This window comes from Bactrocera dorsalis, chromosome 4 (genome assembly GCF_023373825.1).
Source record: "Bactrocera dorsalis isolate Fly_Bdor chromosome 4, ASM2337382v1, whole genome shotgun sequence".
In the NCBI taxonomy this organism is placed as follows: Eukaryota; Metazoa; Arthropoda; class Insecta; order Diptera; family Tephritidae; genus Bactrocera; species Bactrocera dorsalis.
The window spans coordinates 55,310,146-55,335,300 of record NC_064306.1 but is presented as its reverse complement, the minus strand read 5'-3'; the positions used below and the strand labels follow the sequence as shown (position 1 = coordinate 55,335,300).

The 25,155-nt window shown below is 36.9% G+C and overlaps 1 protein-coding gene across 3 annotated transcripts in view; it reads right to left on the bottom strand.

The window, feature by feature from the left end:
- The window catches only part of LOC105228837 (uncharacterized), a 265,432-nt gene that overhangs the window by 71,144 nt on the left and 169,133 nt on the right, over window positions 1-25,155 (bottom strand). For 2 of the 3 annotated variants that reach the window (XM_049456453.1, XM_049456455.1), the window contains one exon: window positions 14,332-14,434. The exons of the other annotated variant lie outside the window; for it this stretch is intronic. The gene's annotated coding sequence lies outside the window, so the exon portion shown is untranslated. The remainder of the gene's footprint in view (window positions 1-14,331; window positions 14,435-25,155) is intronic. 3 annotated transcript variants of the gene reach the window in all.

The following is a 25,155-nucleotide window of genomic DNA, read 5'->3' as shown; positions in this document are numbered from 1 at the left end:
TTACTCAATCCATGAGCCTTCGAAGTCGCTGCTTCCACAAGAGAGGCTTAAAGAGGTAATCTTATAAACAGAACACCAAATGTGAGATCATTGTATTTTTTTGTGAGAGCCTATACTACGCTCTATAACTAGAGCACCAAAAGCAAATCGTTCTCTCTTCAACTTTTTTGTTTATGAGAGCCAATACTACGGCTTTTTATTCTATTCCCTGTTGACTGTATTAAGTTTACCACCAAACTTCCTAATAGTCAAAAGAAGACATTACTTTGCCTCAATTTTTCCTACAGACCCATTTCATCCATAACCTGCCTCTTTGATACACTTGAGAATCAATTCCAGCAACTCCCACTCATGCCACAGAAAGTGTTGTGGCTGGATCAGTGGAAGAAAACGGCATGCCAAAATATTTAGTACACCACACACACAACCGACAATATGCAGCGACAGACAGTGTAAGAGCGCTGCAAGCAGGAAGCAACGGAGCGATATGGCAACTGTGTTGCAAGTTGTGAACAATCATATTGCACTAAGAAATGAAATGAAATGAAATTCGATTGCCTCGAATGGTGGCACGTAAATCGCATAAAAGCAGGAAGTTGTTGCATTCAAAGCAACAAAGTATGGAACATAGCATAAATAATAATGTAACTGCATATGTGAATACATACGTATAATCATATATCATACATATGTATGCATTTATGTATGTATGTGTGTGGCCGCCGGAAATGGCAATAGTAAAACGTACTTTATGATTCATAAATATTTGCCAAAAAAATCTAGTATGGCTGGCATCCATGGAGTCCCCTTAGAGGCTTTGCGGAAATTGACTATGAGTGCAATTAGCTTGATTAATAGGGGGCAAGAAGAGTGAAAGTGGTGTTCGACAAATTGAGCATTAATTATTGTTTAGAGTTAAAGGGATCAAAGCAGTCATTGAATATTTGAAAATATCACAAAGGAATCCATGCCTTTTTTGTTTGGTTGTGTTAATTTAAAAGCAAATTTATTCCGATTCAGTGCTTTTGGTAGGTGTGTGGTTAAAGGAGATGCCTGAAGAGCAGGATAATACAATAATTTCTGTATTTTAGACGAGGAAAGTTACGAAAAAAACCTTGAAGGTAAAGCACGCATGGAATTTGCATTAGTTGCATGAATAATCAAGTTAAAAAAAGTTAAAGATATTTTTAATTTTTTAAAGCAAAAATTAGTTGAATTGAAAAATAAATTTAATAAGGATAAAATACCCTTAAAAGAATCGAGTTTTCCTAACAAGAAACTAATTTTTATTGGTGTGTCTCTATTGCAGCTATATACGTATGTATGTACATATGTATATGCTATAGTAGTCCAATACTGACGGTTCCAATAACAATAAGAAAAAGACTGAGGGTCTTTTTCGCATACATATCCATATTTAATCGACTCAACTCGTAGTCTGGTCTTCGACGTTTCATTCTGGTTGTTATAAACTTCGTGGAAAACTTAATAACATATGCTGTTCAGGGTATAAAAATCGATTCATGAGAAAAAATATCATGAATAACATATATGTATAGCAATTATAAACGTTCGGAAAATTTGAATTTAATGAAAGTGTATCCTTTTCTAGTTGGTACAGAACTAGTTACTTTGGGACCAGTTCATCTACATGCAAATAAAAATCATTTATGGATTGATAATAATTTTTAAGTTGTAAAAATTATTATTTTTTATGGTTTGGTAACGTCTGTAACTAGTTCGGGACCAGTTACAAACATATTTAGCTTTCAATTGGAATTGAAATTTAAGGTTTTAGATATAAAATGAACTATTTTCCTAATTAAAAAATATATATTAAAATAACAAGTAATGAAGGGCTAAGTTCGGGTGCAACCGAACATTTTAAATTCTTGCCCTAGGAGGTAGGAAATATTGTCAGGAATCCTTTTCTTTCTCTCTGAATATTAATTGTACATCACATACATTGACATTTTTCACGACTCTAACCATTATACATATGTCACACGACTGGCGAAATTATTTGCATAAGATTCTAATGTGACCTTCCAAGAAGAAACTTTTTTGGCTAAAGGAAATCAAAAGAACAACCGCTTATGGTAGTTACTCAAAAATAAGTAATATTATGAGTTTTCGAAATATGAAAACGTTAATGATGTAAAAAAAATCAGTAAATCAGTTTCATAATATCAAATGAAGTAGATCGACATATTAGACCACTTTCAACTGGGAGGGAACTAGTTACTCTTTAGCTAGTAAACCGTTTAGTATTATTGCAAAGCTGACATTAGTAAAATTTAAAACATTTTTATTACTAAATTGTTATTTTACAAAAAAAAGAGTGCAACTGGTCCGAATACAACTAGTCAAAATTTCATAGCTTCTCAACTAGTTTACAAAATTTGATAAAAAATGTTAACAAAAAATAAAAATAAAAATTTCCATTAAAAAATTTTAACAAAAAATAAAATTACAAATTTTGATAAATAAAATTTAAAAAAAATATTAAAAATTTTGACAAAAAAATTTAGCAAAAAAAGTAAAATTACAAAATTTGATAAAAAATACGTAAACAGAAATTATTTTAAACCATATCGAAGTTTCTTAAAATGGACAGTTATATTTTATATTACTAATGGCGTTTTGTATTAGTCATTGTATACCTAAAATTGTACCCTCATGCACGTACAGCCCACATCACCCAAAAAAATAGGCGGAAAGAGTTCAAAGGCAGTATGCCGCTCGCAATGAATTAATGAAGATTGCAGTCACGTACGAGTCTATGTATGGGTTTCAAATGCTTATCACACATACACACGCACAAGCAAAGCCATTCATTGACATTAAAAGAACATCGGAAATGAATGGTATCAGTAATAGTTTATTTGGCAACTTAGCAAAAGGAAGAACAAAAAAATGTCTTTATATGACTCGTAATCTCCCCTCTCTCTTACAACAATTTTCTATACTTTGAATTGCCAACTGCCGCTTTTTCAATAACTGCTAATGGGGTTTCGTATTTTTCGTGCGAAATTATTTGGAATAATTTGTAAATTGTCACTCAAAGCGATCAAAGTGCCGGCGCATATATGTACATACATCAACACACATACAGACAAGCAGTATCCATATGAATTATGTAGTTGAAAGCAAATTGGTGCTGACACAATTTTTAATGTGCTTTCAATGGCAATTCAAACTCATTTGCCTTAAAAGAGGCAGGCGGCAGGTAGTTAAATGATTGAATGGCACGTAATGCAAAGTGATATGATACACACACATATATGTATATACACTACAAGTGTGTATGTTTGTGTTTGCATATTGCCCAATCCATCACAAGAAACCTTTTTGAGACGAAATTGCAAAGCACTTCGTTTAAAAAATTTGAATAGAGTTTTGGTCTCATAAAGGAATTTTATTGAAAGCCGAAAGTAAATTAGTTTGCCTTTTCACTTTTTCGAAAGTGCTCGCACAAATCTGGCCAAAAGAGATATGCTGCTTTGTCTTTTCTAGCTTAAGAATAGCAATAAGCGCTTCGGAAGTGAATTTGAATTTGAAAAGAAATCATTTTGATGAAAAGGCTGATCTCACACAAAAGAAAGTGCGTTAGCAATTTAAGTTGCCGAAAGTTTTCCAATAGCGCTGAATTAAGTTAATTGGTACTTTACTAAATCGGCTTAACATTTTTTGAAGAATAAAATGTTGTCAATAGTGATAAGTTTAAACAAAAATTCACTTTACTAACTAAGCTTAAAAATACTAATAGGAATAAAGGCTTGTTCATTATGACGAATTCGAGCAAAAATGCTTTTACCAAAGAGGAAGGCGCCAATTTCCTGTTCTTCGTGCGTTTGGCTTTGATTTTTTCAGGAAAAATTTTCAAATAAATATTTGTATTGGAAAGAGTCAATACTACTTGTATAATGAAAATTGAATTTTAATAAGGATACTCAATATATAGTACAAAGTCTTGTAGAAGACTTTTCGAAGCCGAGCTGCGAAAAAGGACTTTTCAAATGCTGAAGATATTTATAAATTTGTTGAAGTTGCTTCAAGTATCATTAATTATACTATTTAAAAACCAATATTTCCATATATATACGGCAGTGCTGCTTAATAGCGCCCTCAGAGTTGGTGACCATGAACTGAACGAAGAAAATATGTTATCATAAATAGTACTCTTCTAATGCCACATATGAAATAAAACTAAAAAAAATTATTCACATATCGATTCTGTCAATTCTACAGGCTCGAAAACCAAAATAACCTTTTTCGAGATAAAATTTAACAGTATTATGACTTTCAGGTTGATTAACCCCCTTCAAGCGTCTTAATGGATTTCACGGCTTCAAAAAAGTAGATTGATTTTTAATTAAATTTTGAAACACCCTAGAATATCGTGCTAAATTTTCAAGTTGACCAGAGTAATATTAACAAAACTTGAGAATTCGCACGTCAGCTTTATGTAAACTGTTGCTGTTGTTGAAACTGTTGCTTGAAATTGTATTCTCAGGGGTAAGAGTCGAGATTTCTTCACACAACTTTACTGATATTGATGAAATTTCTAACAGGTCATAGATAGATTCGAAAGAGGTGGAGCGATACAGCTGACAAAGACTTGGATGAAGGGTTCTGATTTCGTTTACAAGTATTAAAAAAATCAAATAAGGAACAGCTATGTTCGGGTATAACCGAATATTTCATACTCTTCCAAATTACAGATTAAAGCCAAGGAAGTACCTTCAGGTTTATAAGCCCTGTTAGTTATGTGGGGTCCAGGGCGAGTTTTCACCCTATTTTATTCATTCTAAGCACAAAAATGAACCGTTATAAGAAGAGAACGTTCTCTAAACTTACTATTGGCCGATATATGCGATTAAAGGTCACTCGTTAGCTCGAAAATGTTTACATCAGGTATATGGGGACTACAGAAAGTATTGACTCCATTCAATCCATTTTCGATAGATAGAGATATTAATATATTTCAGTTACGAACCTGACGCATTGACCAATATTTTCGGTAACTGGGGGCCTGATCTGTTTTCGTTGGATTTGGACAATTTTTGGCGAGTCACTTTTTGTGGATTTTGGGCTTTAGGCCTAATTGGATCACATTTTTTTGGAAATTAGGCAGGCCAAGCAGTGACTGTTACAGGTGCTCAACAACGAGATATGATAACCCAGTTATTTTAGGATATGGTTTTGGCAGTTCGTCAATTGATGGAGAGAGATTTAGTAGAGGCTCTACACATCTCATTACGCAGTGTGAGCTATATTCTAAGTGAAATTTTGGGTTTTAGAAAGCCGTGTGCACAATGGGTGCCGCATTCGCTAGCAATGGACCAAAAACACATTTGAATGCGACATTTGCAGCAATATTTGGAGCGTTTTAAAAAGGATAAAGTGGATTTTGTGCGTCGGCTCATCACTATGGATGAGACTTGTTTCTATTACTATGATTCTGAATCAAAACAAGAGGCTAAAAGTGGTGTGAATCTGGTTGTTCGGCTTCGAAACAAGTTCGTGTCCGGAAGTCGGTCAAGAAGGTTATGCATCAGTTTTTTGGAATGCGAGAGGTATTTTGTTTGAGGATTACTTGTAAACTGGTAAAACAATTAATTTTGAATATTATCGCAACCTTTTGGACCAGTTGGAAGAAAAAATTCGTGAAAAATACCCTGTTTGCAGAACCTTTTTCATCAGGACAATGCGCCGTGTCACAAGAGCATTTTGACATTGGTTAAAGTCCATCAATTAAAGTTCGAATTGTTGGAGTAAAGCCCTCTCGTAGAAAAATAATGGATTTATTTCTTTCCAGACCTTATAATTTAAAGGATAATATGACACAGAGCATTCAAGTTTCTTATATGTATAGTATATGCAGATAGAACAAATTTAATTTTTTTCGCTAATATAGTGCTTTGGTGGAAAATAAGGCCTTAATATTAGAATATATGAAAAAATTTTAATTAATCTTACAAACTTGTTTGAGGCGTCAAGGCACTATAAAGCACTTCAAACGGCCACTTCGCCAGCGCCTCAGTTTAATGGAGTACAGTATGACGCATTTGAGCCTTCGCATTAAAACAAGTCTAATGAATATTCGCGCAACTAACAACGGCGCATTATGCAAGTTCAGTTATACAAAAACTTTTTACATAACTACAACAAAAAACAACAACAGCAACGAGCCATGTCTTTAGCAAACATTTCACTTTCGCGTGCGGAAACCCAAAAGTTCATTTAACTCCGGCGGCAGCAACATTGTTGTTGGTTGCCATACGCTGGCGACGACCGAGTAAACTGGCAAAAGTAAAAGAGTTTGCAAGCAAAGTGAAAAACAAACTAATTTCCCGCATTTAAAAAGGCAATAAAGGCGAACACGCGAGCAAAAGCGGCGCATAGCGCGCACCAAAACTTTTATGCCTGACCTAGTACGAGCGTAGTCGGCGTGGTAAATAGGCGATGAGGAATAATGTGAGTACGCTAAAAAGTACAACAAAAACTACAACACAAATTACAACAAAGACTAGAAAATAAAGCAACAGCTACAATAAGTAAAGTCAAACAACGCCTCACAGTGGCGGCCGCACCCCACTCATAATGAGCTGCGCCAGCGCAAAGCAAACACAAGCAATAGCACACACACACACATACGCAAGTATACTAAGCGCGCTCGTAAAAGCGCAATATTTACAAGGAAGTGTTGTAGCATAATAATTCAGCATAGAAAGACACTGAAAGTGCAGTTGCTTGATGGCGAGAAGTTTGCATATTTCTTAAGAGTTGAAGAGCAGTAAAAAGTGTGATGTAGTGTGGGGCATGGCTGCACGCCCACCCAACTAGACGAGCGGCGACTACATAAAAATTGGCTATATACATGTTGCTTTTATAGTTTAGCTGTTATGCAGAGGGCGCAGAGTGCCGCGCTTTATTTACTAAACATGCATGTATGTATGTATGTGTATGTGTGTGTATATACAACTGTGTATGAAAGCGAGAAAAATTGCAGCATTTTGCATGGCATTAAAATTAATACGTTGTTCTTAACGCTGTCAAACTGAAAACGCTTGCGTACACCCACAGTCATATAAGTAAACACACTGCTTTATAAATATATATATGTATGTTTGTGTGCGCTTGGCATAGATATGCAAGTAAGAAAGAAAGAATGCGCCGCGACAGGCGGTCTAAAGATGTGCCACGCTCGAAACGGAAAATTGCTTTTATTGTTGTTGTCGTTGTTTTTGTTGTTCTTGTTGACTCCCGCGCTTTGCTTGCGTGTTAATTGTAAGCGTGTAAACTGGAGCGCGCTTACACGCCTGAGCGAAGCTGAAAGTGCAAGAAGAAAGCGTGCGCATAAACAACAGTCGCCAACAGGCGTCGTCGCGCACTTTTAATCCTCACCAGCACTCCGCTTCGAGACGCTTTTCTTCCCTGTGAACTCTTCATTTTTGCTGTAACTCTTTTCTGACATGCTTCCGCTGTTTCCTTACTGCGCTTGAGTTGCGTGAAAAATGAAAATCAGAACAGGCGGAAATGACTAAAATGCGTGTAAGAATTGGAGTAAGGTAGGCGGTGGTTTCGGTTGGTTATTCAACTTTATTATTTAGTACCAAAAATATCATTTACCCGCCGTTAAATGATAATTGAACTGTATTTAATAGAGTAAAGTGAATTAAGAGTGGGTTCGAAAACCCTAGAGACCTAGATAATCTACAAATATTACTTTTTGAAAAGTGTATACTTGAAAAGAGAGTGGTGATCTACAAGTATTGAAGATTGAGAAAGGTGGGTATATGAGCATCTAACAGATTTCTGAATGCAACACCATCTGATCAAATTTGACCCGGACTGACAAGCACAAGTCTTTATTATTGCCTTCCAAATAGGCTCCGGAGCCATTACAAGCATCGAACTTCTAGAATTCTGAATGCAACACCATCTGATCAAATTTGACCCGGACTGACAAGCACAAGTCTTTATTATTGCCTTCCAAATAGGTTCCGGAGTCAATATAAGCATCCACCTTCTAATCGATTTTACACTTGTTATTCGTCTCGAAGGTTCTTCGGAAGGTCTTCAGTGGCTTCAACGAATTTTGGTTATTTCGTTTTCGGTCATTTGCTAAATTGTTGAACAGTTTCGAGTCTGTATTTATAAAACGATGTCTAGTCACCAGATATTTGGGCAATGTAGGGCTTCATTGTCAATCATAAATTTTGAGATCTCTACTAGACTTTGTTTTTGAAAAAGATTCAGGTATTTTGGTAAAAGTCTAGTATTGACACGCTCCATACCCAAAACAGTTACCAAAATGTTTCTAACGATGCTATAATTTTAACAGAGTTGCATACATACATCGATGACTTCAAGCATTCTAAATCGACCAGAAGTCAAATTTGTTTAATTGATAACAGCGAATATAAAAAAAAAGTTATGCTGAGGTATCCTACATTCAATGGAACTACCATTTGAACCTCTCAGAACTGCAGTGACCTAGCAGACCTTGCAAATATTCCAGAGTTAGTTTTAGATGAGTTCATTTCTCTGCTATTCGCACCACAACTTCATATTGAAGCGAGTTAAGGAGGTAGAAAGAGAGAGAACCAGAGTAAGCATAATATTTATCAAACCTAGATAACAGAAAAGATAAAGGAAAGAATGTGAGTCCGAGGAATCTGGTTATAGAAATAGAGATGATCTCTAACGAGTCGCTGGTCTCTAGAATTCTATAAACGAGCATAGGTAACCCAGGTTACCTTTTGAAATAGTAGATAAAGCTTTACTTAGCCGCTTGGTCAATATGAAAATGAAAAATAACTGCTTATGGTGGAAAACTATTCTGACTGAGAGATGTATCTAGTATTACCTCTTTGACTATATCTTGGGTTAGCAGAATTAAAAACCTTGTTATAGTGCTGTGTGATAGATTTATCGAAGAGTTTTCACGAATCGACAGAAGATGTTTAGGGCATCTTAGTTTAGAGCATTCATATATGTATACCTAGTTTTTACTGGGCACTCAGATTGTGTGGAGTATAATGGGTATACACATATGTAATTGAAGTATTTTGACAGAAAATTGTAGAAAGAATCAAACTGATAGAATATGAAGATATACTCGGCGCTGCTTAAGAAAAAAAAAAATATACCTAGTATTTTCTCATTTGGTTGACAGAATCAAAAAACGTTTTATTATGATGAGCGATATATTTTTGGAACAATTTTCAAAGGTTGACGAGAACATCTTTTGGGATGTTCGAAAATTTAAGATTATTGTACTAAATATGATTGTTTGGGATACAATTAATCGTAATTAGGTACTATATAATCATATTTAGTGGAATACTAATTTACTAATTACTGTCTAGAATTTTATGAAAAGGTGTGGGAGAGGTATAGAGCCTTTGTTGCATCGAACGCATCTTTTTCAGAAATTAAAATTGTATAAGAAAATAGTGTTAGACATATTAATGAATACTCAACTGTACATAATTTTGTAGAGTCATAGAATATATTATCTGAAATATAACTCTTTAAAAGCTATATTAGACACTTTCTGATTGTTTATTGCGCTGTCAACTTTATTTATAACTTTAACGCTTAATTTGACTGCAGAAACTAGCAGCGAACTATAGACTAACGGAAGATTAAGCAGCTTAATTTTTATATACAAAGAACATAAAGTATAAAGGAGCAGAAGAAGAAAAAAGAAAATAAGAAAGCAGCAAAATAGTAGAAGCGAGTGCAGTGTGCTTTATTGGTGTGTTGCATCTTCCAACAGCGCTTCAACAACCGAGCAGTATCTGCCGCGCATAAATTTAAGCATTTGCAATTAAAGTTGAAGGCGCGGAGGGAAAGAGAGTGTTGCCAACAAGTATAAAACGGAGCTTGAGTTGAAAGGCAAAAGAGAGTTTGAATTAATATGCAACAACAACATGTATGTACTGTAGTATACTCTGTATGCTTCATCAAGCACACGAAGCTAGAACGATTAAAACTTTGCATTGCAATTCCTTATTAATTGCATAATGGAAATGAATTTTGTAAAAGCTTGCGCAAATGATGCAGATTAGAGATTTGAGTTTAGTTTCTTGCTAAGATTGGTTACTAATACTCAAAACTTTTATTAGAACTGCATATACTTATATAAATATATATATATATATACATACATATAATGGAACACATGCATAACTGATCCTTTGCAAATTACGAGTATATCCAAATTGTGTATTAGTTTCTAATTCCAAATTTTGAAAATCATCACGCAGAATTAGTAGATAATTCATATGGCCATAAAAGGATTCAAGTTTTCATTGTTTGGGATTAGGATTTATATTCAAATGCAGATAGTGAAAAATTTATTTCTTGAGTTCTATGAAAAAAGAATAAACTGGAAAACCGATTATTGGAATATACGGTTTGTAACCGTTATATTAACCTATTAATACTTAAACTATCTGAATAAATGAAAATTTTTCAAAATGCAAGCAGACTTAGATTTTTCCTTATTATAAATTTGTGAAAAGCCATATGGAGAATGGAGCTATGTGTAGAAGTTCACGCAAATGAGGAAAGTTTTCTGAACGCCATTGACTTGAGAGTGGACCCTTCAGTCTTAGTCCAACTATCCTTTGGGTAGCCAAAGAACATTCGTTTGAAGACGGGCTAAAGTGGTGAAAGAAGACGAATCATCTCTCCTCAAGGTTGTGCGCTGGGTTTGGGATCCTCCACGTAAAAAAACACCCACAATGAAAAGGTTACTCGACTATAACCACATAGGCGGTATACTTATATACGAATAATAAATTTGTAGAAATAGAATATTTACTTTCCGAATAGTCAACAATGAATGGTAAACCGGATAGTCGAAAAAGAGCGCTTAATCAAATTGTGGAAGACTTACGACTATCCGGACACTGTAAACCGAATATTATTATTTGAATAATGCCATATCCGGTTAATCGGTTAGTCGAAAACCGAGAGCTCTAGTGTCTATATAGTTATAAAAGAAAAGCTTTTAAAAATTGTTCCGAAAACAAATAAGTGTAAATTTTTTAAAATAACATAAAATTCTAATAGGAATAAAATTGGGAAGCATTTTAATTTGAATAGAGTTGCCAACAAAAATGATAAAAAATAAATATTTAAAATATTTTTGGCAAATTTTGATGCTGGCAAAAAATATTAAAATCGTGCATTTTAGATCTGGTAAAATTTTGAATAGTGCTGCCACCTAATAATGTCTAATAAAAAATAGAAACTTAATTATGACAAACTCAAAACCTTTAAAGTAGTATTTTTACCACGGGCGAAAATATTTTAGTGCGGCAAAAAAATTTCACCAGAGTTGCCAATTATATTAATATCGATATTTAAATATGACTTAATTCATTGCATTGCTGTTAATTGATAATGATGATGATTGATGAATTATTCGTTTTGATATTTACGAAATTTCATTGACAGTGTTGCCATGTGTTTTGAATTTAAAAAGTATTTAGTGGCAAAGTCATATTGAGTGGCACTGCCACAACTTTCATATAGTAAAATTTCTAACAAAATATAATACATTTGATTTCTTTTTTTTGTTTTTGTTATAAAACTTGTTGAACCCGATTAGTTTTAAGCCAATGGGTACAGCCTAACTAAACTAAAATGTAACATTGAGGTGTCATTAAAGAGTTGTAAAAATACGGCAGTTAACGAAATACGAGAAAATTTTCAAGTTTTGTGCATTGTAATTACAAATTTGAGAACTAGAGTTGTCATATTGCGTTAAAATTGATAGATGAAATATAAATAGGGTTGCCATATGTCTTAAAAATGATATAAGTAATATAAAAAAAATATTTTAAAAAAGTTTATGTATGAAAGACAAAACATCTGATTAGCGGGGTTGCCATTTACTGCTAATTAAAAGAAAAATTAAAGATGGCATATTTTAGTAGTCTTTAGACATTCTCATATTATACGGCCCAGAATTATGGTTAGAGAATGACGAACGGGGATGGTGGAGCACTTGAAGTATTCGAGAGAATTATTTTCTGTAACATTAAAGATCTCTATAGCCATCCACGTAGGCGTTGACGTACCGAAGTAGATGAAATCACAAACTCTACGAAGACCAAGCCGACATGGATTGTAGTTAAGCACACAAAATTTCAAGGAGTGCGCTGATTGGGCTATGTGGTAAGCATGTGAACGATGCTCCAGCGAAAAGGTCTTTCGGTTCGTTTCCCATGGGTGGGCACCGGCAGAAAAGGCGCCTAAGCATCTAAGGGCATGGCCAGTGCTTAGGGCCTTGGGATGTATGTACAACTGTCGTTAGCTCGCAAAGATAGCGACAACTGGCGAAAATTTGTGTGCTCGGCCCTGACTGAACCACGGTTGACATGCCAAGCAAGAAGAAAAATAATACTTAAGTAATTACTTCTTTAATTCAGTAATTATAATTATAAGTATATTTTCACCATCAATGGCGAATCGAAATTGAAAAATATCATAAAATATTTAAACACATTAAAAAATGGCATTGTGAGCAACTAAAAACCAATCATAAAGTTAAATTAGGTAAACCCACACGAGTAAAGCAAGTTAAAAGATAAATCGAAGATTCTCGCAGAAATCAGGTTTTTAAACTCCATTGTACTCACAAATGCAGATTCAATCCTTTCGAAGGCCATGTTGCCACTTTATGCAAAAAATTAATTTCAGCCTCGGAAATTATTAAAACTTTCAGTGAGAAATTAAACTTGCATGAACTGTCTGGCTGCTGCCAAAAAGCGATAATTTTTCTCCAAGCGCGTAACTACACTGCAGCGGATGTGGGAGTAGGAGAAAAACAAACTTTTAGCAAAATTAGCAGAGGAAATGGCAAGGTGCTGTTGACTACCAAGCGGTTAAAAAACTAAAATTCGTGCGGCTTCTAAGAGCTTTTGGCAATTCAATGTCTTGTGCCAGATAGGGTTATTGCGGCTATACGGCTTTAGTCGCGCCACTTGTCTACAACGCACTGGCACAGCCTAATCGGACATGACAGGCATCGAGTTTCGGTAGTTTGGGTCAGTTAGTTGGTATGGTTGTAGATCTGCAGCGTTACTTTGTTCAACTTTGCTTATGCACGCAAACACACGCGCTCAGCGGCAAGCCTGGAGGTGGCGGCAGACCAAGCAACAACAAAACTTTTTAACCAGTGATTTATGAGTGTAGGCGTGTATAAGTATGTGTGTGCGTCTGAACCAAAAGATTGCCGCCGTAAGATAGGCTAACGCAAACACGCAGACTCAAACATGAGTGCTCAACGGAAAGGTGTGCTTGTAGTTGTTGGTATTAGTGCTTTAGTTTAGCATAGAGCCTAGCAGCAGCCCAACTGTCAAACTGTCAGCTGCTTGTGGCTGTTTCGGCTCGAAGTGAGTTAATGAAAAATTTAAACGACCCCAGCAACTAGCCAACTTAGCAGTCAACCACTTTACACCAACAACCAGCGTCAGCTAATGGATGGTTAATTCAGACGAAATTGAAGGAAATCATATCGAGAAACGAAATTGCTTTAATTTGCGCAAATTACTCGACTATGACGGAAATATCGATATAATAGGCAAATAAAAATTCCACAGAGAAATCAGCATTATGGATGGCTGGCGCATGCTGGCAGCTAGTCGTTGTTGTTTTTATTGTTGTAGTCAATTAATTATTGCATTGACATACATTAATGCGTCGGCGGGCAATAATACGGAAATCCCTTGAGGTTGATGAGGGTACATGGTGCTTAAATGTATATATCTATATGTATATGTTTGTATATGTGTGTGTGAGTAAATAAATTTTGCTATTGCTTTTACTTTGCAGCTTCCGTGGTGGTAGCTTCTGCAGACTCGCAGCAAAAAACAGCTGCCTTACATACATATTTATATATATGAAGCTTGTACTCGAAATGGCTCGTTGCTGCTGTGGGCCATTAATCAATTGATTGAGGTCAAAACGAGCGCTACTTTGCTACACCAAGTCACACACATACATATATACATACACAAATACATACATACATATACAAAAATGTATGTAACATATACAAATACATACATGTATATATAAAAACATACGTATCCACGCTCCTTAACACTTGAGTCTGCTTTTCAGCCCTACATGTAAGTAAGTAAGCGTGCTTTTATGCAAGATTAAGCACTTATCCGCATACAAACACACAAACAAACATACACACTCACAAATATAACCATCTTCGCTTCGCCCGCTTTTATTTGGGTAATCAAACATCAATTAAAAATGCTCTCTTCACTGATCCACTTAATATTTACTCACTTGTAATTGGTGTATAGCTTTTTTTGCTGCTCCTTTGTTATTGTTGCTGTGGTATTTTTCGTGTTTTTTCTGCTTTGTTGCGCCCGCTTTGACTTGTGTAAATCTGAAAGTATAATAACAATAATGTGTTCCAATTAGTGAGGCGCAATAAATGTTGCAATTAAATTAGATATTCATAAATGGAAGCGCCAAATTGAAATGGCGTAAATTTCCAACAACAAGTGAATCAGTGATTCGTGGAAATTAATAAGCATCATAAATTTCCGCAAAATATTGCAAGTAGACTCAATGAGTTTGTGTTGTTTTTAGTGCCCTGATAAAAATTATTATTACTATTAATAAAATAAATTTTTAATAGGATTATGTTTAGAATTTGTTGGAAATTTAATTGACCACTTTTACTCAAATGGATTGCAAAATAACATTTATTGATATTAAAAAAAAAACGAAATGAATTCAGGTATTAATTATTTTTAGTTGTTAAAGAGAACAAAAAAAAAATTGTTTCAATTCAATAGAAAAAAATAAAATATTTTTTTGTGAAAAATGTGTTTTAATGCAATTAGAAATTACAAAAAAACAATTTAATATTTTTAGTTCAAAAATAACAAAAATAAATATTTTTATTTCGGTAAATATTTAAATTATAAAATAAATTGCATAAAAATATATACAAGGAGCCTTCCAAAGTAAATATGACTCTTTAAATCTAGCGCCCCCTGGTGGCGCCATCTACGAGGTTTGACAATTAAGTAATGAGACTGATTTTGTTGTGTGCGCGCGCCCCCCGCCCAAAAAAAAGCTCGCATGAGCAAGTCGAAGGTGAAAACGATGATTATTGCCTTTTTTTGACAGCCGTGGACAAAGAATTCGTTCCACCGGGAAAACTGTGAATAAAGTCTACTATTGCCAAGTACTCGAAATATTGCGAAAACGTCAATAGGGTGCGCCCAGACATCGCTCGTAACTGGATCCTTCATCACGACAACGCGCCGTGCCACACCGCCCTCAGCGTGTCCCAGTATTTGGCCTCTAAAGGGATCGCCGTGTTCCAAAAGCTGCCTTATTCGCCCGACATGTCACCCTGTGACTTTTTTGTTTCCTAAAAAAAAATCGGTGGTCAAAGGAACCCGTTTTGAGTCGATTACGAACATCCAGGCGGCCGTGACGAGGGTACTCGCGGACATTCCAGTCGAAGCGTTCCAGAAATGTTACGAAGCATAGAAAACGCGCTGAAATCACTGTATAGCTGCCCAAGGAGACTACTTTGAAGGGGATGGCAGAGTTATAGAATAATTTTGAAATACACGGTTTTTATGGAATCAGTCTCATTACTTAATTGTCATACCTCGTATATGTCGACTGGTGCGTTAATATCTGCTATCCTTATTAATTGTCCAGCGAGAATTTCATAACATTTCATTAATTGGAAGTGAAGTTATTGCTTTTTAAGTGTCAGTATGTTCGTGTTATCGGTGCGAAAATGAGCATCGAACAAAGAGCCAACATTAAATTTTATTTTAAAATTGGTAAAACTTTTATCGAAATGTTTCAATTGATGAAACAAGTTTATGGCGATGATTGCCTATCCCGTAGCGAGTGCACGAGTGGTTTCAACGTTTTCAAAGTGGACGTGAGGACATAAATGACGTTCAATATGTGGGCCAATCAAAATCCGTGATCACTGGAAATTCCATCCAAACTGTGCGTGAATTCATTCAAAATCAGATGAAATCATCATTGAAATGCATGGAAATGGAATTGAACATCTTCAAATCTTCGATTTCTCACATTTTGACCGAACATTTGGGCTTACAAAAGATGTGTGCGCTGTTTGTTCTGCACAAATTGGCTGACGACCAAAAATTGCTCAGAATCCAACATTGGAAGGACATCATTGTGACCGATTATTTGACCAAAAATCACATTTTAACCATTAACCACTCCCCGCATTCACCTGATATGGCACCGTGCGACTTCTTCATTTTCGGAAAAATGCATTTGCCCATGAAAGGAAAGCGTTCAGCAGACGTAGAGGCCATTCAAAAGGCTTGCACCGGCATACTGACGGTCATTCCGGCCAACGAGCTAAAACACTCGTTTGACGTGCTTTTGGACCATGCAAAAAGCTGTATTGAGGCAGAAGGAGTCTATTTTGAATGAAATAAATTGATTCTGCCGAAAAAACCATTTGTTCTGTTTTTTTTTTTTAAGTCCTATGTACTTTAGAACGCACCTTGTATAATAGGAATAGTTGGGTAATCTTTCTTGGCAAATTTGGTTGAAATTGATCGAAAAATTAGAGATATATAGGATTTAACGTAAAGGTATAGAAACGCCTTCAAGAACGAAACCACAGAACAACGAGCTAAGAGCTGACGAAAGATTTTTTTTAGAAAATTGGAATGCTGCATAATGGATGACGAGAGCTCAATTGTATCGGACTTTACTCCCTGGACAGAATTTGGAATAGCCGATTCTCGAGGAAATGTTGCTGAAAAATAGAGAGCCAAAAAGATGACAAAATATCCAAATCAATTTCTTGCGTGCCAGGTAATTTGCTGCTTTGGCAACCGAGAAGCATTTCATTCGCTATATCGGGTACAATCAACAGCGAAATATACGTGAAGGAGTGCTTACAGAAGCTCCCATTTCTAAACCAACATGAAGTGTCCACGTTGTTTTGGTTTGACCTGGTTTCATGTAACTATACTAAAGCAGCCTTAGAAGTTCCAATGGAATGGAGGGATTTGAGTACCTAGAGAAGCGAATCCACCTAACTGTCCAGAACTAAGGCCGATTGAAAGATACTGGGCTTTAGTAAGGAAGGAGATGAAAACAACAAAAAAAGTGACCAAAGACTTTCAGGACTTTAAAAGAAAGTTATCTTCAGCAACTATTAGAGTATCGGACGCTACCATAAAAGCACTAATGGACGGGGTACCAGAAAAAAAAATATTAATAACACATACATAATTCTTAATTTCTTCTTCCGTTTTTGGAATTTAAAATAAATAAAAAAAAAACAAGTAAGGAAGGGTTTGGGTGTCACCGAACATTTTATACTCTCGCATGATAAAGTGATAATCGAGAGATTTACCGATATTTTCGGTGAAAAATTAGGTCAGGTTAGGTTAGGCACTGAGTTCTTCGTGTTCGATATCAGGGACCTTGAAAAGTTATAGTCCGATCACGACAATTTTTCCACAAGGGATACCTCAGCTCAAATACCGTATTTGTGTAAAGTTTTATTCCGCTATCATTATTGGTTCATAATAGCGTTATATTGGAGGAAGGCGTGGTTGTAAACCGATTTCATCCATATTTCGTACATATTATCAGGGTGTTAAGAAAATACTATGTACCGAATTTCATTGAAATCGGTTGAGTAGTTCCTGAGATATAGTTTTTGGTCCATAAGTGGGCGACGCCACGCCCATTTTCAATTTTTAATAAAAGCCTGGGTGCAGCTTCCTTCTGCCATTTCTTCCGTAAAATTTAGTGTTTCTGACGTTTTTTGTTAGTCGGTTAACGCACTTTTATTGATTTTCAACATAACCTTTGTATAGGAGGTGGGCGTGGTTATTATCCGATTTCTTCCATTTTTGAACTGTATATGGAAATGCCAGAAGGAAACGACTCCATAGAGTTTGGTTAACATAGCTATAGTAGTTTTCGAGATATGTACAAAAAACTTAGTAGGGGCGGGGCCACGCCCACTTTTCCAAAATATTATGGCCAAATATGCCCCTTCCTAATGCGATCCTTTGCGCCAAATTTCACTTTAACATCTTTATTTATGGCTTAGTTATGACACTTTATAGGTTTACGGTTTCCGTCATTTTGTGGGCGTGGCTGTGGGCCGATTTTGCCCATCTTCGAACTTAACTTTCTTATGGAGCCAAGAAATACGTGTACCAAGTTTCATCATGATATCTCAATTTTTACTCAAGTTACAGCTTGCACGGACGGACGGACAGACAGACATCCGGATTTCAACTCTACTCGTCACCCTGATCACTTTGGTATATATAACCGTATATCTGACTCTTTTAGTTTTAGGACTTACAAACAACCATTATGTGAACAAAACTATAATACTCTCCTTAGCAACTTTGTTGCGAGAGTATAAAAATATTTTGCCTCCACAACAGCCCATGTAATGCCTCACTTGCTCGTATGCAAATTTTTGTGCATACCAAAGTAATATTCCACTTTCCTCTCTACTACTACCCAGCACCGCAATATCGATTGCCAAAACATTCCCACTGCTCCACACGGCAAGTGAATTCCCTCGACAAAGTGAAGTAGCAAGAAAATAACCCCAAAAAAAGAGAGAGCACAACTCGCTACACACCCATAAATCGTGTTCGGCAAATCGTCAAATCTCCGACTGTGAGGCCATTACCAACGCCATCTGCCACGTGACCTGTCAGTCATGTCCTTTGGCCTTTCATTTCCGTTCGCCAACAAATGAAGCAGCAAATCACTCTGTGCTACATTCGAGAGCGCGCTATACCCAGAATAAACTTTTTTAATGGAAGCTGCTAGAACTGGCTACTAAATCAGGGAATACCGGCAAGCCAACCCAAAGTGGCGTGGGAAGATAGAGGGGCACGTGTTGCAACTGCCGATGTAAGTGAAAAGCTTTTGGGGTGAGTGAAGCATATACATGGCTTCATTGGCATTGTGAGTGTTCACACAGCGGAAATAAACTGATTTAATTTTTTGTTGTCTTTCTCGGAATTTTGCATTTTTATCTGGGTCATTTTAAATTTCAAGGCAAAGCGATGTTTTTTTTTTTAATTCGCTCTTCTTAATTCTCATTTCATTATTTAGCGCAGTAGGTCATCTCACGTAATGCTAAAGTTAAGAGCCAGTGGAATTTTATCTCCCACTGGCAATTATTGTAAGCGTGTGTGTGGTTGTGTACTGACACTTCAGGCTGCTAGATTGACAGATAGCTGCGCTTCTTCCAGCTGTGCTTGTTGTGCTGTGAGCATTTTGTTGAGTGTCTTCTTCCCTGCGCTGATAAAGAGTTTCTGTAATTTATTAATATGGGTTCAAGAAAAGAATAAATACGACTTTTCAGGAAAGTAAATAACGGTATTTTCATATACTTGTATCAGTGCAAAACATTGTAACGACTGTGGACCATTCAAACGATCGGAACTTTAAAAATGCCGATAAGAGCCAGTGTGGTCTGATAGAATCGATAGAAAAACGAGTGAGAAGCCGATGACAGTCTTTGAGAGACGTTGATAGCCGACAAATGGAGAGACAGGGAGAGTCAGAGAGACCCTTAAAGGCCAATAAAAAGAGAAGAGCGGAGCCGAGATATTTTCAGAACCGGTGAGGGCTGAGTAGAGCTAGTTCGACCCAGTGAGAGCCTACCAAAGTTAACGAGAAAAGCTGAGAGCCGATAAAAATACGAGAAAACAATCAAATTAAAAATTTAAAAAACCATTCAAGGGCAATCACAACTGAGATTCTATAAAGAACATTTTACATCAGTTAACTCCAAATTTCCTACTTAGCCGCTGCTATCACCCTTCTATTCGGTGCCTCTGCATGAGTGGCCTTGTGAACTGCTTCAATATTTGGAGGACTGTGGAGAATCTGAAAGAGCCAGTAAGAGTCAGTGAAGCAAAAAGAGAGCACAAGAGAATAATTGAGAACTAGTCAGAGCCGATGAGAACAAATAAGAAGAGTGGGTGGTCAGTAAGAACCCGGAAGAGCAAGAGAGATCCACTGAAAAAAACTTGGAGAGCCATTAGACCTAGTAAGCGTTGATCAGAATCAGTGAGCATCACTGTTATGTTCTTCAGGCTTTAAAATATACGAAATGATAAGAGATTCCTCCAAAATGTTTACTACGCCGTTGCCTATAACCCACTCCATTTGGCAAATATATCTCCAGAGGAGTCTCTTTACGAATGGTTTCAATATCATGGACAGTGTGAAAGAGGCAGTAAAACGAAGTAAAAAAAAGTTTGCAAAAGAGTGTAATTGAGAAGAGAGTAAGTGAGAGCCGACGAGAGCAAGTCAGAAGCATTGAGAGCCAGTAAAAACCGGATAAAGCCAAAAACATTCACTGAAAGCATAGAAGAGTCATTAATTAAACACTGTTGAGAACCGCTGAACACAATTTTTTATGTTTCGCAGATCTAAAAAACTCCGAAATTATGAAAAAAATCAACTAAATTTCTTACTAGGCCGCTGTAAACAGCCTTCCACTCAGCTCACAAGTCTTCGCATGAATTTCTTTGTGAACTGTTTAAATATTTTACGCTTCAAGTGACAGAAACAGCCCCAAAGCTGGCGACGCTTGCTTGCGTTGCTGCCTGGAATTTCAATTAGCGCCATGATGCTTTAACTTCTGTTGCGCTGAGGCAGGTCAACAGTGACACCTACGCATACAACGCCAGGCCACTGGCTACATTAGGGCCTCCTAACATGGCCAATTCGGTTGCAGATGCGATGGCGCGCGTGTTTGCCGCAACGCTGTGACATAAATACAAACAAAGGAAGTGTGTCCCCTAGTTGGGGTTCTCGACTAAACGAGCAAGCCAGTAATGTGTGTGTATGTGTGTGCGTCTTTGTGCGCTCCCCTGCTATTTACACTCGATGCTACTGATGCTTGTCACGGGCGGACTCAGATAAAGCTGGCAAAATGCTAGGTAAGCAATGTTTACACCTCGCCGTCACCTCGTTCGGCTGGGATATCACTCATTTCTAGGCTGCTACATGCTTTGCGCTATCTACCATCTGGGTTGCGTTGCAAGCTAGCGCTTTGGCTTCACATGTCGGTTGCGTTTGCTACTTGCAACACGTTTGTCGGTTTGCCAGTTGAGGCTGCTTCAGGTTTATTGTCTCATGACTAACGTGTTCTTGTCCCACAGGAGCATATAACAGCTGACCTCAACGCTCTTACTACTTACCGGTCGGCCGGCTATCTTTTCCACCCGGTCTCTGTTGCTTTAATATCCTGTGCGGCGGCGCTGTCGTGTCACTACGGTGTTTGCTTGTTCTTACACATGCATACATACACCTGTAGTAGGGCATCCAAAGAGTCTATTTGACACAGGTAGTGACTTTCACCATCACCGCAAGTCAGCTGAGCTCAGCTCTGTTCCGCGTGGAAGTCAACCGACCCCTGCCGTTGCCGTCCAGCCGTGCAAATGCCCACGCATGCCGCCAGCTACCAACGCTTTTCTGTTTATTTAACGAAAATTTATGTCCATTTATAGTCGTGTCGGTGCGCTGTGTCGACTGTCTATTTATTTCTGTATTCATCTAGCCACACAACGACCTAACGGTCTATTTACCTTAGCCCCCAAGCGCACACACATTCACTCCCTTTTGGCATTTGGGATGCGTAACAACTCTTCCCGGTTAGGCGGGCATGTTGCTGTCACTCAAACGTGTGATTACGATTGTCTGTACGCGTTTTTGCTGTCATTTCGTGAGCCCCATCCCGCCACCCGCCGTGCGTGCAAGTACTTTCAATAGCAACCGCAAAACAGTTCGCTCAGTTCGCTTATGCAAATTAGTTGCTGCGCGGTGTAATACACAATGGGAACGAACTTGCGCTTGGCCGCGTGGTTTTGGGGTGTGGCGGGCAGGCAGGTATCCAGAGGTTGGTCGGTTAGAGATTATCTGCTGTTTTACTGCATTTTGCGCTTCAAATGTAAATAGTTAGTATTTTTTGCGCTACCGTTGCAGCTACTGTTGGCAGTTTACGATTGCGTTTTCAGTTGTAGAGAATTTAAGTGCAGCAAAGCCGCAAGCGTGAGTACGTGTAGCGGTTAATTACAAAGAAAATGTTATCGTAGAGCAGAAAATGTGATAAGAAGCTTGGATGCCAGCAACTGATTGCAATAATAAAAATAAAAATATACTATAGCTAAAAAAGATAAAAAACTTGTTCATAAAAAAACTTGATCTTGATCGCGGCTACGTTGACAAGGTCATGTCGTCCGAATTGATGAAAACACTCCAGCTTTGAGCGTATTCGACGCAGTACCCGTCGGCGGAAGCAGAGAAAGAGGAAGACCTCCAGATTGAAGCATTGCCATGAACAAGAACCTTTGTAAAATTTCGTGAAGATATTTCATCTGAACCAATTCTTCATACACGGCCTTAAGATTTCTATGCGTTTGTATAGAAGCTATATGCTATAGTTGTTCGATCTGAGCAATTTCTTCAGAAATTGTAACGTTGTTGGAAAATAATACATACAAAATTTTGTGAAGATATCTTCATAAACAAAAAAGTTCTCCATACAAGAACTTTATTTTGTTCGTTGAGTTTCTATGGCAACTATATGCTGTAGTGGTCCGATATCGGGGGTTGCGACTAAAGATCAGCTTATTTGGGAGAAAAGGGCGCATGCAGGATTTCAGATTAATATTTCAAAAATTCTAGTCTCTCGCGTATGTACTGACAGAGAGGCAGATAATTTTGATATCCAGCGTGCAACATGCTCTCGAAGATGGAAATTTTCGAGCTTGACAGTCATGGAATTACTGTCTCGATTGCCCAGAAGCTAAACAATGCCCAAAAAACTGTTTGGACTATTAACACTCCAGTGGTCGCGCCCCTTTTTGTGCCGTTAGTAGTCGCGCGTACTACATGTGTAGAACATTTTAGACATAAGGGTTTGAAACGAAATATTCGTAAATAAAAATTTTTTTTTTAATAATAATAAGTAACAGTTTATTATAAAACCAAATCAACCAAAAAATATTAATTTTAAATATATTAGGAACTTAAAATCAGACTTCTTGCGAATAACTAAACAATAACGTAAAAGTATATACACAAGTGGTCTACTATTGTAGTACGCGCGACTACTGGAGTGTTAAATAAGGCTGATTGCAAAAATAAGCTCGATGTATGAGTTGGATAAGTTGGCGCTGAAAAAACTCATGGGCCGAATTTCCATCTACGAATCTCTCTTCAATCGCAAGAATCGGAGCGTTTTTGGTGCTGAAAACAGTCATGGATGAATGGTGATGAGCCAGCGTAAACGGTGGTCAAGCCAGTATTGAAGGTAGGGAAGGTTTGGTGGGATTGTCAGGAAATCATCTACTATAAACTGCTCTCCAACTCCTAAGTCGGATATGTACTGTCAATAATTAGAGTGTCTGAAGGAAGGAATCGCCCAACTTTGGAGAGGAAACTTAAACCATCAAGACAATGACATACCAGAGGTTCTAATGCATCCACCTTATATTTCGGAACTGGCAATAAGTGATTATTGTCTGCCACAATCTATCGCAAATAACTTTTTAAATTCAAAACAATTACTCAAATTGCAGAACATCCCTCGTTTTGTGATATCGGAATTACCTAGTAATACAGTTTTAAGAAATTCCGTTTTTAGTTAAGAGATATGTTTGGAGAAATGCCGAAAATAATAAGTTATGGTTATGGGAGGCACCCTGTATAGACATTCACCCCTTTGCACTCTCCCAAAAGTCCGCTCGCTTGCTATCTATGAGCTGTAATAAATTGTAATTGACCGCCCTTCCATTTCCTCTTCTTTACTTCACTGCGCCGCCCTGCCATTCATCTAACGATACCGCCCGTGCCACGCCACCCTTTCTTCGTGCGTACTTTATTGTTCGAAAACTAATTAGTGGCGCATTGCACATTTTTCAAATCTTATTGGCAACTAATTGACGCTAAAGCAATGAAGATATTCTCAGTTCATATTTTATTGCCCGCAATTGAGAGACAATTTTCGTTCAAGGCATTTAGTTCCGTTTATTGGTTGTGTGAAAATGCTCACCATTTCTATGTTTGTATGTATGTGTACATGTTGGTAACAAATATTGGAGTTTCGATAATTTATTGAAGAAATTAATTTATCTGTGGATTTTATTAAGCTTTCGGCATGTCTTTGTTTGAAGAATATCTAATAACATAATAAGTGCATAGTGATCCAAGGTTCAGGAGTAAGGGTTTGGTGTTGTGGCACATTAAGGATTATAATATTCAGTATCTTCATAGCTAAAGTCCCAGTTTATTGGGGAAATGTATTTCTTTATTTTTTGGAAAGATATAGCAAAACTGAGGATTCGATTCTGAGTGAAAAATTAGTTTGTTCTGCAATTATCTTCCCTTAAATCAAATTTGTGGACTTTGGAATTTGGTTTGACTATACAGTAAGACCCCGTTTAACGTTGCTTTTTTTTCAACACGGAAACATACTACTGTGAGCAAAAAATATAAAGGCTTTTTATTTTAAATTTTTGCTCGACCCATTCGTTGAAATCTTTTTTTTCTACCTTGGTAAGACTATCAGTGACATCTGTCCCAAATGTCACATCAAAATAATCAATACTGTCTACTATAGGCTTGCCTTTTTGAAGTACATAAAGTGCATTCGGCGATTTTTACGATAAGTGAAATTATTCAACATTCTAACATCTATTCTATTCTATTAAATTTTGTGTGCGGAAACAAACTTCTAGTTCAGAATGTAGGAAAAGGACTTCGGTGTCAACTGTTTATCGCGAGCAGTGTTTTCGATTGGTACAAATTATTCAAAGAGAGTTGAGAACGCGTTGACGACGAACCACTTCCAGAACGGCCATTGACATCAACTGATGATCAACACGTTAATAAAATAAAGGAATTGTTGCTTGAGATTCGTCGATGACAAATCAGTGATCTTACTTGCATCGTTGGAAAATTGGAAAGATCAATGAAACCCGTTTTGAAAGATCATTTGGGCCTAAGAAAAGTGCAAGCACGTCAAAATAACTTTTTTTTTCGAAAAACAGCGTCGCGTTAACGTCTATGAAACAATGTTTT